The sequence below is a fragment of the Felis catus genome, chromosome B4 (genome assembly GCF_018350175.1).
Source record: "Felis catus isolate Fca126 chromosome B4, F.catus_Fca126_mat1.0, whole genome shotgun sequence".
Lineage (NCBI taxonomy): Eukaryota > Metazoa > Chordata > Mammalia > Carnivora > Felidae > Felis > Felis catus.
This window is the reverse complement of record NC_058374.1, coordinates 93,041,442-93,055,500: the sequence shown is the minus strand read 5'-3', so window position 1 is coordinate 93,055,500 and position 14,059 is coordinate 93,041,442. Positions and strand designations below refer to the sequence as shown.

General features: G+C 40.8%; 1 long non-coding RNA gene across 2 annotated transcripts in view; it reads left to right on the top strand.

Annotated features, from left to right (window-relative positions):
- Positions 1 to 482: 482 nt before the first annotated feature.
- The window catches only part of LOC123386636, a 75,447-nt gene continuing 61,870 nt past the window's right edge, over positions 483 to 14,059 (top strand). For both annotated transcript variants that reach the window (XR_006600846.1, XR_006600847.1), the window contains exons 1-2: positions 483 to 7,327; positions 10,465 to 10,595. This is a non-coding gene — a long non-coding RNA (uncharacterized LOC123386636). The remainder of the gene's footprint in view (positions 7,328 to 10,464; positions 10,596 to 14,059) is intronic.

The following is a 14,059-nucleotide window of genomic DNA, read 5'->3' as shown; positions in this document are numbered from 1 at the left end:
GTAGTGGTGAATAGTCCTTTTCATGCTAGATTGGATGTGATGCTTCTGTAGGACACCTTGGCATTATGCATTCTGGGAGGCAGAATGTTAAACCCACAGATAGATGGCCACATCCTAATGTCTGGCAGCTGTGAACATGCTGCTACAGGGCAGAAGGGAATTATGGTTGCAGATGGATTTAAGGTTGCTAATCAGCTGACCTTAAAGGGATGATTCTGGATTACCCAGGTGGGCCAAATGGCATCACAGGGTCCTTCAAAGTAGAAGAGGGAGTCAGAAGGAGAGGTCAGTGATACAACGTGGGAAGGCTTTACCTGTGTTGCTGGTTCTGAAGACAGAGGAAAGAGATCTCCAGAAACTGGAAAAGGTTAAGAAAACAGATTATTGCCTTGAGCCTTCATAAAGGGACATGACGTTGCTGACACAGTGATGTTATCCCAAGGACACCTCTGCCAGATTTCCAGCTTATGGAATGGTAAGATCATACATTTGTGTCGTGTTAAGCTCCTAAATTCATGGTAATTTGTTACAGCAGTGATAGGAAACTACTACAGCTGGACTTCCAGAAGCCTTTAAAAAGCGCATGGGCTGTGGGGTAGCAGGCCATGTAAACTCTCTCGTTAGCATCCGCGTTCGACTCTCCTGTCTCTCTCTTGCCTTTTTCATATTCACTGGAAAAACTAAAGTCCTGCTAAAATCCCTGTTCTCCTGTCTTTCACTCCTTCCTTAGCACAGACTGTGGGAGAAAAACTCACAGCCCTGTGACGGTTAAATCTCAGAAGGCATCTGAGGGCTGCCCTGTGGCCACACTACATTTGCCTAGAGCAGCATTCTCCCAGTCTCTCGGGTGGGCAGTTTGCTTTTGTCCTCTCTCCAGTTACCTCCAATACCTCCTCCTCCTCGGGCTTCACGTTCAACCATGAACTTGCTTGCTTTTCACCGGCAAAGCCGAAGCACTGGAAGTGAATTTCCACCCGCTCCCACACCCCATCTCCTCCCCATCTGCTTCTGTGCTCCGGTACCCTCCCTGTGCTCGGAATCCTTTCCCTCTTGCTGACTCCGTGATCTGCTCCGGCCCTTGTACTATCCTCCTTCGTCTGCAACTTTTTCCTTAATCGTGAATTCTCTCTGGCATGCAGTAGATTTTCACCATCTTAAAAAAAAGTCTTAAACTCCACTTCTTTCCTTGGCTGTAGCCCCAATTTTTGTTGACCTTTAATGTGAAACCTAGCAAAGGAGTTGGCTATACTCGCTGCCCCAATTCTTCCCATTCCCTCTTGAACCTTTCCAATCAAACCTTTCTCCCCACTGTACCACCCCACAGGAGTCCCTGATAAGTGCCAGGTTTTCCAAATTCAATGGTTCTCTCTCCATCCTTATCCTATTTATCTATCAGTAGCATTTAACATAATCCATCACTCGTTGCTTCTTGGATTCTCTTCAGTCCTTTCAAGACGTTAGTTCCTGGTTTTCCTTCTACCTCAGTGACCACCTTCGACTCCTTTGCTTGGTCCTCTGTATTTCCCCAATCTCTGAATCTCCATATGTTTGAATCCTCCCCTGAATTAAAACTCTGCATGAGAGTCTCAATTGTATCTCAAATTCAACATGTTCAAAACAGATCTATTCTAACGTGTTCCTCTCCTCATCTCCCCCATTCACTCGGGAAGATTTGACTCTTCCACGCCATGTCCTGTTTCTTAACAAATTCTGAAAGCTCTAACTTCAAAATATACACACAAGCTGCCCAAACTCTCTCTCAAAAGCTTTTTAACTCTTCACTGCTGATTTCCTGGTGCCCAGAATAGAGCCTGGCACATAGTAGATACTAAAAAAGGTCTATTGGGGGTGCCTGGGTGGCTCAGTCAATTGAGCAGCTGACTTTAGCTCTGGTCATGATCTCATAGCTCGTGGGTTCAAGCCCCACATCAGGCTTAGAAGTGCAGAGAAGGGTTACCTAATCCAGTCTGGTGGGAGCCACTGGAGGAGGCCCTTCCAGTGGTTGGGGAGGGGGTGGGTCTTGGAGACCCAGGCAGAGAGGAATCATGGTTAAGTTGTTCTCCCACAAGGCTGAGTTGACAACAGAAACTGATAAACAAGTTTACTAAGGTTTAAGGCAACTTGAACATGCATAATATACCACTAATCAGATACAACTGAATAAAAAGGTGTGCAACCAAAATTTCTCCAGCTTTCATTATTAGACGGCATTAGAAAAGACACTAATTGTGTAATATTGAAATCCTTCTGATGAATTGTCCCCAGTTTCTGGAACAAGACCTGAAGTCCCTGCTAAGTTTCCTCCCTGCCAGGCTTTTGGGAGCCCTCAGGGAAGGTATTCAGAGATAATTGTGCTCACCTGGGACCTGCTAGCTTTCTGGCATGCACCTGCCCTCTCAGGAGATTCTCCATGGTCTCCTGGGTGTCAGACTCCGTGAGCCTCCCTGCCAGGCACTATCACTGAGTTCTGAAGATGTACTTCAAAGTGGGCTTGGGGATCTACTGGGGCCCCCAGTGAGCTCCAAGTCCCACTTTGGCCAAAGCAGTCTACTTTCAGCTAGTTCGTAAGGGGTCTTTTTCTAGCTTGATTCTACTAAGGAAGAATTTGAACTTCTAACAGATGTTTGAAGACTATTTCCCCAGAGCCTTCCTCGGGCCAGGACTCTGCTGTGTTCCAGGGAAAAGTGGACAAAGGCTCATTTTCCTGCTCCATGTAGAACTTTGTCACCTGGGGAACAAAGCGTTGCTGTTCAGACTCTGAATATCACAAAACTTCTTAACACTTCTGCCATTCTAGCTTCCAGTCCCTTTCTTCAGAGGTGTCAGGCCTGATCTGTGGGGCAGCCTGGGAGTAAACTCCCTGCCTGTTACTCAGTTACTACTAATTGAAATTTAGCACGACCAGAAAAGGAATCCATTGAAGAATATAATTTTTCCTAGGAGGCCTGAAACCAGGTTGGGAGGCCCTGGCAGGGACAAATGCCCAGAACCACACTGAAGAACTGCTCTGGCAGAAACTGCTTTGTTTCCTCTGTCAGGCACAGACACATTGCTGGCATGTGACCTTGACCGTCCTTCTCCTTGGAAACTGATTTACTTGCTGCCATTCTCACCAGAATGGACCCCAGATGGCACCTGTTTCTCTGCAACTCATGCTTCTGATTCAAAACCCTGTTCAGGTGTGTGCAATTGTCAGGGACTACGTCCTAGCCCAGTGTCCTAGCTGCAGAGAAGGTGGGCCGTTCTCCAAACGTAGGAAGCATGTTCCGTTGCACTGAGAAGCTCAGAAAAAGTGGGCCTCAGCTGAACTCCTAGCCAACAGCCAGCATCAACTTGCTGGCTCTGTGAGTAAGCCATTTAAAAATGTGCTCCCAGATGAATGCCTAGATCCTTCTCATTACCAGACTTGCTTGAATCATTGCTTTTTGTCTAAAATTTTGCTGTCCTTAAGCATCGACAAGAACAAATAGCAGGCTATACATGACCCTAAGCTCAGCGTCCATGTTGCGTGGTTCATAGAAGGCTTCTCTCTCTCTTTTTTCTTATCAGATTGTTTATTTTCTTTGACAACGAATGCGAATCTGACACTTTGCGCTTCCCCTTTTGTTCCTTTTCCTCTGCTGCCCTCTAGGGGCCCCATTTAGATCTTTCCTGTGCCTGGCAAAAAATTTACTGCCTGGTGGGAACTATTCTAAACGTCTCGTATACACCTACTCCTTTTATTCCTGGCAATTTTGTGAAGTGTGGGTACCACTTCTAGTCTCCTAAGAAAATAGAACTGCAAGAATCAAGTAGCTTTTCCAAAGTCCTATAATGGCCAAAGCTGGCGTTTGAACCAAGGCAGTCTTGTTCTACATCTATCTGCTGAACTATTGCCCCTTTCCTGACGTGGCAAAGTAGATCCGTTAGGCATCCATGTGAGACTTGTTTATTTACATCACTTGTAAATATAAATTTGCAGTGTTGGTTTTTACCTCTTGTCTGATTATGGCACTAGCTGCCTTACTGCTTTCTCTAATTGTTAGTCTTTTCCCATCTGATAATCTATTCTCTGCACAGTAAACTGAAGGATCTTAAAACAAAAAAACAAAAAAACAAACTCACACATCCTTTGTCTCTTTACCCCTTCTCTACACAGGAAAAATAGAAGAACCAGTCTTATCAAAGGGGTAGATTAACCAGCGAAGCAAATGAAGTTCAAATATGTGCACACTCTAAAACCACAATCTAATATGGAGTCTATTGATGTGTGGTTATAACACTTAATACGCAGTGTTTATTTCTGAGTAGTTTTGGTGTTTATCTTCGCCATCACACTTATTCTGCAAGGAAAAAAGCACATGTTCTGTTTTCTGAGACGAAATGCTACTAGTGCTCTGGCTTAGACAGAGTCACCCAATAAATGTGGTACCAGCTTGGCACTGTTACTTAGAATAGAACAGTGACCTCAGGAATCTAAATGCTTTTCAAAACTTGAATGAGGTGCAGGCAGTGGAACCCTTGAAACACAATGTGAAACAGAAAGCTCTTACGTAAAACAGATAAAGCTGCTCAAGTTGAATAGAGGGCCATAGATGTAGGGGGTATGTGCTTGGCCATTTGCAAAGACTTTGGAAGCATGGCCGGGAAACCTCTCGAGCTCATCTTCAGAAATTCCTGGAAAGCATGTGTAGTGAAGAGCTATTACCAGCAATGGAGATGGGGACCAAGAAGTTGCCAGCCCAAGCCCATAATCACTAATTGTACTTGTTTCCAACATTCTCAGGTCCTTTATCTCTGGGCATTCTAGTGTTCTATGGAACATGAAAGAAAAATGAAAGCAAAACATTGAAATTCACACAAAGTTACCCTTATGATCTCACCTGCGGCACTGTGGCACCTGCCAGACAGGACCTCCAGCTTTACTTTTTCTATTTTCCGCTCCGTGTTGAGCATCAAGAGACCTCAGATTTAAGCTCCCTTGTCTGGTGGGTGGGAATGGGAGCTACTTAAATGACCTCACACAAGTGGGTAATGTTTTTGTCTAACTTCTAGGTCCAGGGCTATAGCCAGGGGATGCCAGTGAGGAGGTGGCTTCCCAAGTTTATGCACAAGGGGGTCTTTTCTGGAATAAGAGCTATGTACCTGCTGACCTGTCTGCTGATATGTAACAAGTGAAGAGTCAAAAGAGGCAGTAAGATACTCAGAGTTCTTAGATGAAAATCCCGTTTCTCAAGCTCCTGCCTTTCTAGTCCCTGTCGCTGAGAGCAAAATCACCATTTTCAACCTCAGTGTGAATCTAGATCACTGGGGGAGAGGATTTTAGGTGAAGATTCCCTTATGATTAACTGGATTTTCATCTGCTTGTTTTTGTTGTTTTAAAAGCCTTCCAGGGTGATTCTGATACAAGCAGGTTTGGTGCAAGCAACACTGGCCTATGGGTTTAGCAGGGAAATTGGAATTTATTAGGTAGTACTTACATTATTTCCCACATTATTCTTTTAATATTGGTCATTTGGATTCCTCCCAAGTCTTTTTTTAAGTGAACAAAGATAGGCTTGAGACCTGTGGGGGAAAAACATATTTCTGTGATCACATTGACCCTGAGGACTGAACTATTTCTGCATCCATCTACTGTGACATAGTAATTGTTCTTGTTCTATCATGTAATCTACCCTAGATGCATTCACTTGCCATGCCATTTCTGCCTCTTCATTTTCTACCTGGAGATTTAAAAACTTGTAGTTATAAATCTCCTGTCTCCTGAATAACGTCATGGCCTATTCCTTGCTCTGGCTTCCAGCATTGAAAGAAAAAAGTGATGATCTTTGTGACAATATAATTACTCCCACCTCTGACATCCCCTGATCCATGGTGACATTTGTAAGGAAATAACCTGGCGGGGGGGATACACATGTTCCGGAATTAAAGGCATAGTAGGCCTTTAAAGTCTCAGAAAACTTAATGTTGAAGCAGCTGAAGACAAGGTTTTATGAGTGTTGTGTCATGAGGAATTTTCAAAAAGTCTTAATGAAACAATTGTTTTCAGTGTTTCACTACACTTATGAATCTGTAGCTCATCAGTGGAAAATATGATGCTCTGAGAACCAGCTCTGAGGGTGGGCTGGGGTAGAGTGTTGGGTTATCTCTAAAGACACTTCTACTCCACTCACAAGTGTACTTCCCAGCTATTACACCTCACTTTTATAGAGCATAGGGTTCCCAGACCCCTAGTCTGATTTAGAGGCGATACTTCAAAGGTCACTGAGGCTTAGGAAGTTCAAACGGTAGAATCTAATTGGGTAGCTTTATAGAGAGGAGCTCAGATTTAGTTGTCAACATTAATAGGTAGACCCTTTCATTAAAGTCAGCCAACCAGTAGACCAGAACACAACATAATCTAAACTTGAAAATTCCACTTTGTGCTCAATCAAGTTCTTTCACCCGGTCAAGTGTGATATAGCTTCCCATTCTTACCTATTTGCCAGTTGTTAGTCACATGAAGTCTTGCCTCAAGGCAAGATTGGTCCGGAAAGTTCTAAACCATTCAGTTTGGAGTTCAGCTGTCCGATTTCCAAGCTTATTTATGAATCTATTGTTGGTCCTGACCCACCCAATTGGAAGAGGAAGTAGAACTGTTATCGGTTATCAGCATTCAGGACAACAAGCTCACTACAGGGATAGGAGTTCTAGTTGTAGGGCAGGTACAAATAATGGAGACTCCAAGCCGAAGGAAATTATGTTGTTGTTTAGATCCTTGAGTTCTCAAATATTCATTAATTGGAAAAATGTTTAGTATGTTCTACATGCCATAGATTAGAAATGCATAGAAACTTTAAAAATTTAGAACACTGACTTTATAACATGGATTGAAAAATGTACTTGTGTCCTCTCATGTATGATTTACCTCTGATGGGGTAAGTCTGTAGAAAGTTAGAATGGATCACCCTAGAGTTGGATAGCTGGATACCTTCCTATTTAAGGCAGCCTTTGGCAGTGTCTTTTGGGGTACTATTTAAGTAGTTGATTTCTATTTACTCTGGGATCTAGCTGTCTCTTTCCTGAGTCTGACTCAGTGGGCCAATCTTAATGTACTAATTTATAAAATTAGAATAACATCACCTACTTTTGATGAGTCATTGTAGATACTAGAAATTGTTAGGTATGATAAATAGAAATATTAACAGGATCCCAAATGTCCTTTGTCTTAGGTTGAGCTCTCTAGAAGCAAAGCCAGAGACCAATTTAGGCCAAGTGACTTATTGAGAGAGTGCTCTTCAGGAAAAACCTGTGACCAAGAAAGGCAAAACAAGTATGAGCAAATTGCTCATCAAGGATGTAGTCACAGGTAAAGTCTCCTGGTCTGACCAAGGGTGGACCCTGAAGCCTAAATAGTACAGTAGAATTACCGTCATTTGAAGCAGACCAATCTTCTGTATTTCATGCAGTCAGCCATTGGCTGATGGGGAACGGTGGGGGCAGGTGACAGTTGTGTTGGTGGTCGGGTAACCTCCCAGGCGTACGTAAGTAAGGTGACTTCTCCTCAGCCAAGGACCATTCTCATGTACTTCTAACTTCTCAAATGGAAACTCCTTACGACTGTGTCCTTGAGGACCCCATTCTATCCTTAGTACTTCCTCCTCTGGTGTCCAGTTAGAAGGTATCTTTGTGCCTCCCTTAGAGTATTGTGTGTGAAACAGAAGCAGTGTGCTTCAAGATATTCTAGCCCAGTGCAAGGCAGATAGGGCATCTATAGATGCCAGCTTTTCTTTTGTAATATTTTGTCCCTAGAACTGTCTCTCTTGTAGATCATCACTGCTAAAGGATCCTCCTTCCAAGTCATTCCAGAGCTTTAAAAAAAAAAAAACAAAAACTAATCAAAGCAACTGGCACATGGTACATGTTAAATAAGTGTTGGGTACATTCCTTCCTTCCCGTTAATTAGCTTTGTCTCAGGATCATTTACGTGTTTTGAACTTTCTTATGGTGTGGAAGAACTTGTTTATTCAGTTATCATGGACATCATCAATAATAATCACCATAAATACTAAGATCCAAATAAACTTGGAGTCCTAATCATTTTTTTTGGGGGGGGGGGAACATATTTACAGAAAATAGCCAAATTTTCTTTTTAAAAACTTTTAATCTATTTTCTCTGATCCTTTTAAAACCCGTATAGTAGACCCTGTCACCCAATTAGTACTTAAACACCTGTAAAAAAACATTCCTTACTTTTTTTTTTTAAATGTTATTTTTTGATAGAGATCGAGACAGAGCATGAGCATGGGAGGGGCAGAGAGAGAGGGAGACACAGAATCTGAAGCAGGCCCTAGCTGTCAGCACAGGGCTCAAACCCATAAACCACCAGATCATGACCTGAGCTGAAGTTGGACGCTTAACCAACTGAGCCACTCAGGCATCCCCCAAATTTTCCTTACTTTTTAAAAACAGTCTTAAGAGTAAGGACTTTCTACAGTATCCCTTGACCATCCCATGCCTTCTGGCCCAGCCCTTAGTTAACTGTCAGAAGCAAGGAAAGTGCTTAATACTTGTTATCTTGATCAAGTAGATCAGTGGGCAAATTAAGACATCCATAAATCAACTGAAAATAATCCCTTAAAAAGAAACCACATGAAAAATGTCTTTCAAAAATTTGTGCCAGAAATTTAGCAATAACTAGTAATATTTTAAATGCTCAGGTTTTTTTGCCTAGCAACTATGCTTCTAAGAATATATCCTTAAAAAATTGGAATCAACCCTTGTGTCCATTAAAAGAATTAAATTGTTACATTCAAAGGCCATTAAACAAGAATGAGATATATACTGATGAAAAAAGTCCAAGATGCAAATGAAAAAAATTGCATGTGTATACTGTTTGCACACATATACATATATGTGATATATATATAGAATTTTTTTGTATTTAGTATTTGTGAGGTAAACAATTAAACTTTGCTTTCTTTTGATTTTTTTTTTCAACATTTATTTATTTTTGGGACAGAGAGAGACAGAGCATGAATGGGGGAGGGGCAGAGAGAGAGGGAGACACAGAATCGAAAACAGGCTCCAGGCTCTGAGCCATCAGCCCAGAGCCTGACGCGGGGCTCGAACTCACGGACCGTGAGATCATGACCTGGCTGAAGTCGGACGCTTAACCGACTGCGCCACCCAGGCGCCCCAAACTTTGCTTTCTTTTAGATGAATCGGCAATCCTGAAACTATTAAACAGATTGAATTTTCCTCACAAAAGTGAAAATGTTAATTTTGCCCTATATCAGGTTACCATAGATAACTGGATCGTTTTCTGGATGCTACTAATTTGTCTCTTCCTTCCATGGTATCACAGTAATTTGATCACAGTACCTTTGTAGACAGTCTTAATAGCTATATAGCAAGTATTCACCCTACTTGGCTCAATTTTCTTTATAAAAATTTACAGGCAATCTCTTACATTTATTTTTTTTTAATTTTTAACGTTTATTTTTGAGAGAGAGACAGAGCATGAACGGGGGAGGGGCAGAGAGACAGGGAGACACAGAATCTGAAACAGGCTCCAGACTCTGAGCTGTCAGCACAGAGCCCGACGCGGGGCTCGAACTCCCAGACCTCGAGATCATGACCTGAGCTGAAGCTGGCAGCTTAACCAACTGAGCCACCCAGGCGCCCCTCTTACATTTATTTTTATATTAACTTACAACTTTTATCTGGTTTTTAAAAAACCAAAAATATTTTAGTGTGATCTAAGTCTCATTAAAATGAATTTGAGCATAACTGATAACTTTATAAAAATGTCTTTTGGGGCGCCTGGGTGGCGCAGTCGGTTAAGCGTCCGACTTCAGCCAGGTCACGATCTCGCAGTCCGTGAGTTCGAGCCCCGCGTCAGGCTCTGGGCTGATGGCTCGGAGCCTGGAGCCTGTTTCCGATTCTGTGTCTCCCTCTCTCTCTGCCCCTCCCCCATTCATGCTCTGTCTCTCTCTGTCCCAAAAATAAATAAAAACGTTGAAAAAAAAAAAAGAAAAAAAATGTCTTTCTGTTCACTGTTCCTCAGTATAATTTTATAGGTTTCCTATCCTTCTTCCCTATTGGGGGGTGGGGGAGGGGGAGGGGATAGGATGTTTCTCCTTTTATTTTCTAACTGGTTAATGCTACTATATAGAAAAGTCTTGATTTTCATTTATTTTATATCAAGCCACTTAATAAACTTTGTATTCTGATTTCTGTCTTTCCTTTTTGTGTGTGTGTGTGTTGATTCTTCTTCAGCTTTGTTGGAAAATTTTTGTGGTTTCTTTTTAACCCTTCAACCCTGAGTTAGATGCAGAAAGGATATAGTAAATGAAAACCCTTCCTACAGTCAGGTTCAAATTAGTTTCACTCTTTTTCTTTATTAATCACCATTCCTAAAGCACCTTTCCAACCTCCGAGGTAGGAAAGGAAGGCAACATATAAGCTCTTGTGTGATCAGGTCCTCCTGCTCTCACTGCCTAGGACAGCATGACCACCAAACTCCTGAACTGGAAATTCCTATGGTCAGTGGAAGAAAAATATAGCAGCTGATGCATGAGGACCCACTGTCTGGCAAGTTCCCTGTGTATACAGGTGGATAGAAGCCAAGGAAGGTAGGTTTATTTCAATTTTATAGGATGGATTTACATGGTCCAATTAAGTACCTGGGGGCCAGCCTCAACTATCCCCGTATTTCTGCCTCCTAGGTTATAATCAGGGTTATAGTGGCCTGGTCCTGATGGTTCTATATTCTACAAAACCGCTTTATAAGACCGTAGTCTCTAAATAGGTTTTACAAAAAGACAAATGTAAATCTATTCAGTGTAGCTGGTTCAACAATTTTGTGAATGAATTTTAAAAGAAGGACCTTGATTTCTCATATGTTTTATGCAAGGTGGGACAAGGGGAAACTCATTAATGGTTTTTAGCTCAAGGAACTAGCATGTGGAGTTTTTTGTGACCCTTCATGACCGTTCTCTTGCCCTAACCCCTTCTGTTGCTCTGTCCCATCAGCACATTGTATTTCCCATCTAGGTAAAATTATCTATCCACATCGTGGATTTCCCCGAGCTGTTAAGAATCGCCCTCAGAGCACACCCCCACCACTGCCATGAGCACCACTGACAAACTGTAGAAGTGATTTTATAAGTATTTAAAACTATATTGAAACAAACTCAAATGCTTCCATCGACTTTTTTTTTTTTTTTTTTTTTTAAAGAGCAATAGATGCTAAAATTTTCTGAAGCTCTCACACACGAGCACTTCTAGGCAAAGCTCCTAGTGATTCAGTCACCCTGTTCACAGCCTAGAATTCTGCAGCACAGATCTCTGTTGGATATATATATTTCAGTTATTTGTTCTTTTCTCAAAAAACCTGTTTTGACCCAAAATGTCTATATAGCAACAACCATTTTGTTAAGCATTTTGAGCCGATAGATCACTGAAAATATTTTTCTTAATTATTCTAGATATGTCACCTCTATTTTTTAATTACGAGAGTTATACATCCTCATGAGACATTTAAAAAAAAAAAAACCAAGAAGAGAAAAGTAATGGCAGCTCCATTTTCCAAACACCGAGATTATCCACAGTACCATTCTATATCTGTGTTGAATATTATTACAAAAATCCTATTCATATCAGCAAGACATCTGTTTTATTGTGTTTCTGTTACAATAGAAGTTGTAGATGGTTATTGATTAGTTACAATTAGTAAATACAATTTTAACTTCCCCTTCATATTTAGTGAATTTTGCATTTATTTGTATTTCCCCCTTTTATTCTGTGGAGTTTTGGTCAAGTTAATACAGGCTCATAATACAGTAAGCTATTTTTAATATTTTCAGCAGTCATTTTCACAATTTGATACTAGTCTCATGATTTTTTTCAGTTTATATATTGAAGTTTTATATTTTCATATAGTGTAAGCTTTCATTTTTTCCCTTCTTTCATCATTTCTAAGCTTAGTAAATCCTTTTGCCTCTCCACGTCTGATAAATATTCATTTTACTTTTTTTCGACTAATTTCTGTTTTTCATGTTTACTTCATCTAAAATTTATTTTGGTGTGTGATGTGAAATGAAGTTCTAAATAGATTCCCCCCCCCCCCCCCCCAAATTGCTAACTGATCAGATGACACTTACTGGCTAAAGCTTCACTTTCTCATTGATTAGTGGTGTCTCCTTTATTGAATACTAGAGTGCTACATATAATAGGTTCTAGTTCTAAGCTGTACATTTCTTTAACCTAGTAATGCATATATATTTCAGATGCTGTAGAACGTAGGATAATACGTTCTGAAAGGATTAGTCCAATCTTAGTTTTTGTACTAGTTTTTTATTATTTAATGTCTATTACTTTCCTGATTTATTTTAGCATAACTTAGTTTGTGTATGTGTGTTTTATTGAAAATGAGAGGAATTACTTAGAATATATAAACTTATTTTGAAAGAACTGGTATCTTCATAGGAAGAAAACCTTCTTTAATCTCTCAGGCTCAACAGAGAGCCATAATATATGCTAGCACTTTATCAGAGTACAATGAAGGGTTGAGAAATGGAAAATGCAAGCAGGTGGATTAATATGGTGAGTAACTGGTTAGCACAACCACCTGGACACTTTGCTCAGGCCCCGTAGCAAGATCCTATTTTGTCATTATTATCACCATCATAATTCCATAATCAGAAAGTGATCATATTTTTAGTCCAATCATAAGGTCAACAGGTTACAATTATTGGTTAGGTGCTAGACACTGGGGGTACCAAAAGGCAGAAGACTTCTTCAGTGTGGTAGAAGGCTTACTGTGCTTTTCTACCTCCAGGCTTTGTTTCTTCTGTCATTGTTTCTGCTTCTCCGTTTCGTAAAATGCTTCCAATCCATTAGGATCCCAGTCCTACATCACTCTTTGTTGGTCTGCAAAGACCCTGGCAGTGAGTCCCTTCCTTCTTTTTAACCCCAAGGACTTGTTTTCATTTCTCTGATCAGCTTGTCTCTTTGAGTTGTAGCTACTCGCATATGCTTTCTGTCCTTCACTAAGTTGAAGTCCTTGAGTGCAGGAACTTACGTTTTCATTGTTTTAAGCTGAGTGCTACGTATTGAGGATAGACTTCAGTGAGTGTTTACTGAATGAGCGTATGAATGAATAAAAGAAAAACATTTCTGTTTCACAAACCTTTCTATCGGAAAAATATTGAGATAAAAATTTCTCGGAAAGTCTTGATACATTTCAAACATTCCGAAGCCATTTAATAGAACTTGGTGAAACTCAAATATTAAAAACTGGTTATGTGCGTGTACATGTGTTTTGTAGGCAGAATTTCCTCCTAAGATTTCAATATGACATATGTGGGTTAGTTGGCTCATCACTTTTGTTTTCCAAATAATTGTTAGCTTTAGAAAATGGCACTATAAAGCACAAAGCAGCCAATAGGTAAACCTTGTGAGCTGGACCGAAATGTCATTGCCAAACTGGACTTTCCCAGGTGGAAGGCCCATGTGCTAAATAGAAACTGCAGCATTTACCTATGAAAAACATCTGTGTGTCAGCAGAATTGACTTTACGTGTGGATGTGGAGGTAAATACCTCTACGGGGTCTTTACTTCCCCCGAAAGGAAATCTTCCCTGTCCACCTGTAAAGAAGCCAGATTCTCTTGCCATTGGATTGTCCTTTTAAGAGTGTTAAAATTAAATCATTATAATGTAAAGCACTAAATTAAGCATGTATTGGATTATATACATTTTTAAACCACTTGGTACCAATGGCCATCCTACCCTCAAACGTACTCCAGATCCTTTGTTTAAAAAAAAAAAAAATTCTATTGTGTATTCCATAGTCACAACCTTGCCCATGAACACAATCCTGATTCCAGTTCCTCCTCAACATGAGCTTGTTATCCACTGGTGCTTCATGTCTTGGACTTGATCTTTGGTTCCATTTACCTGGTCATAGCCTTAGCTCTATTTTCTCAGTCTTTCTGGTTCTCTACTTGCTGAAAGGTTTAAATTATCTTGGGCAATTGTAGATAAATAGCATTATCAATATCTTCAGGTCCTGGGAAATTTGTGCCCAGTAGTGGA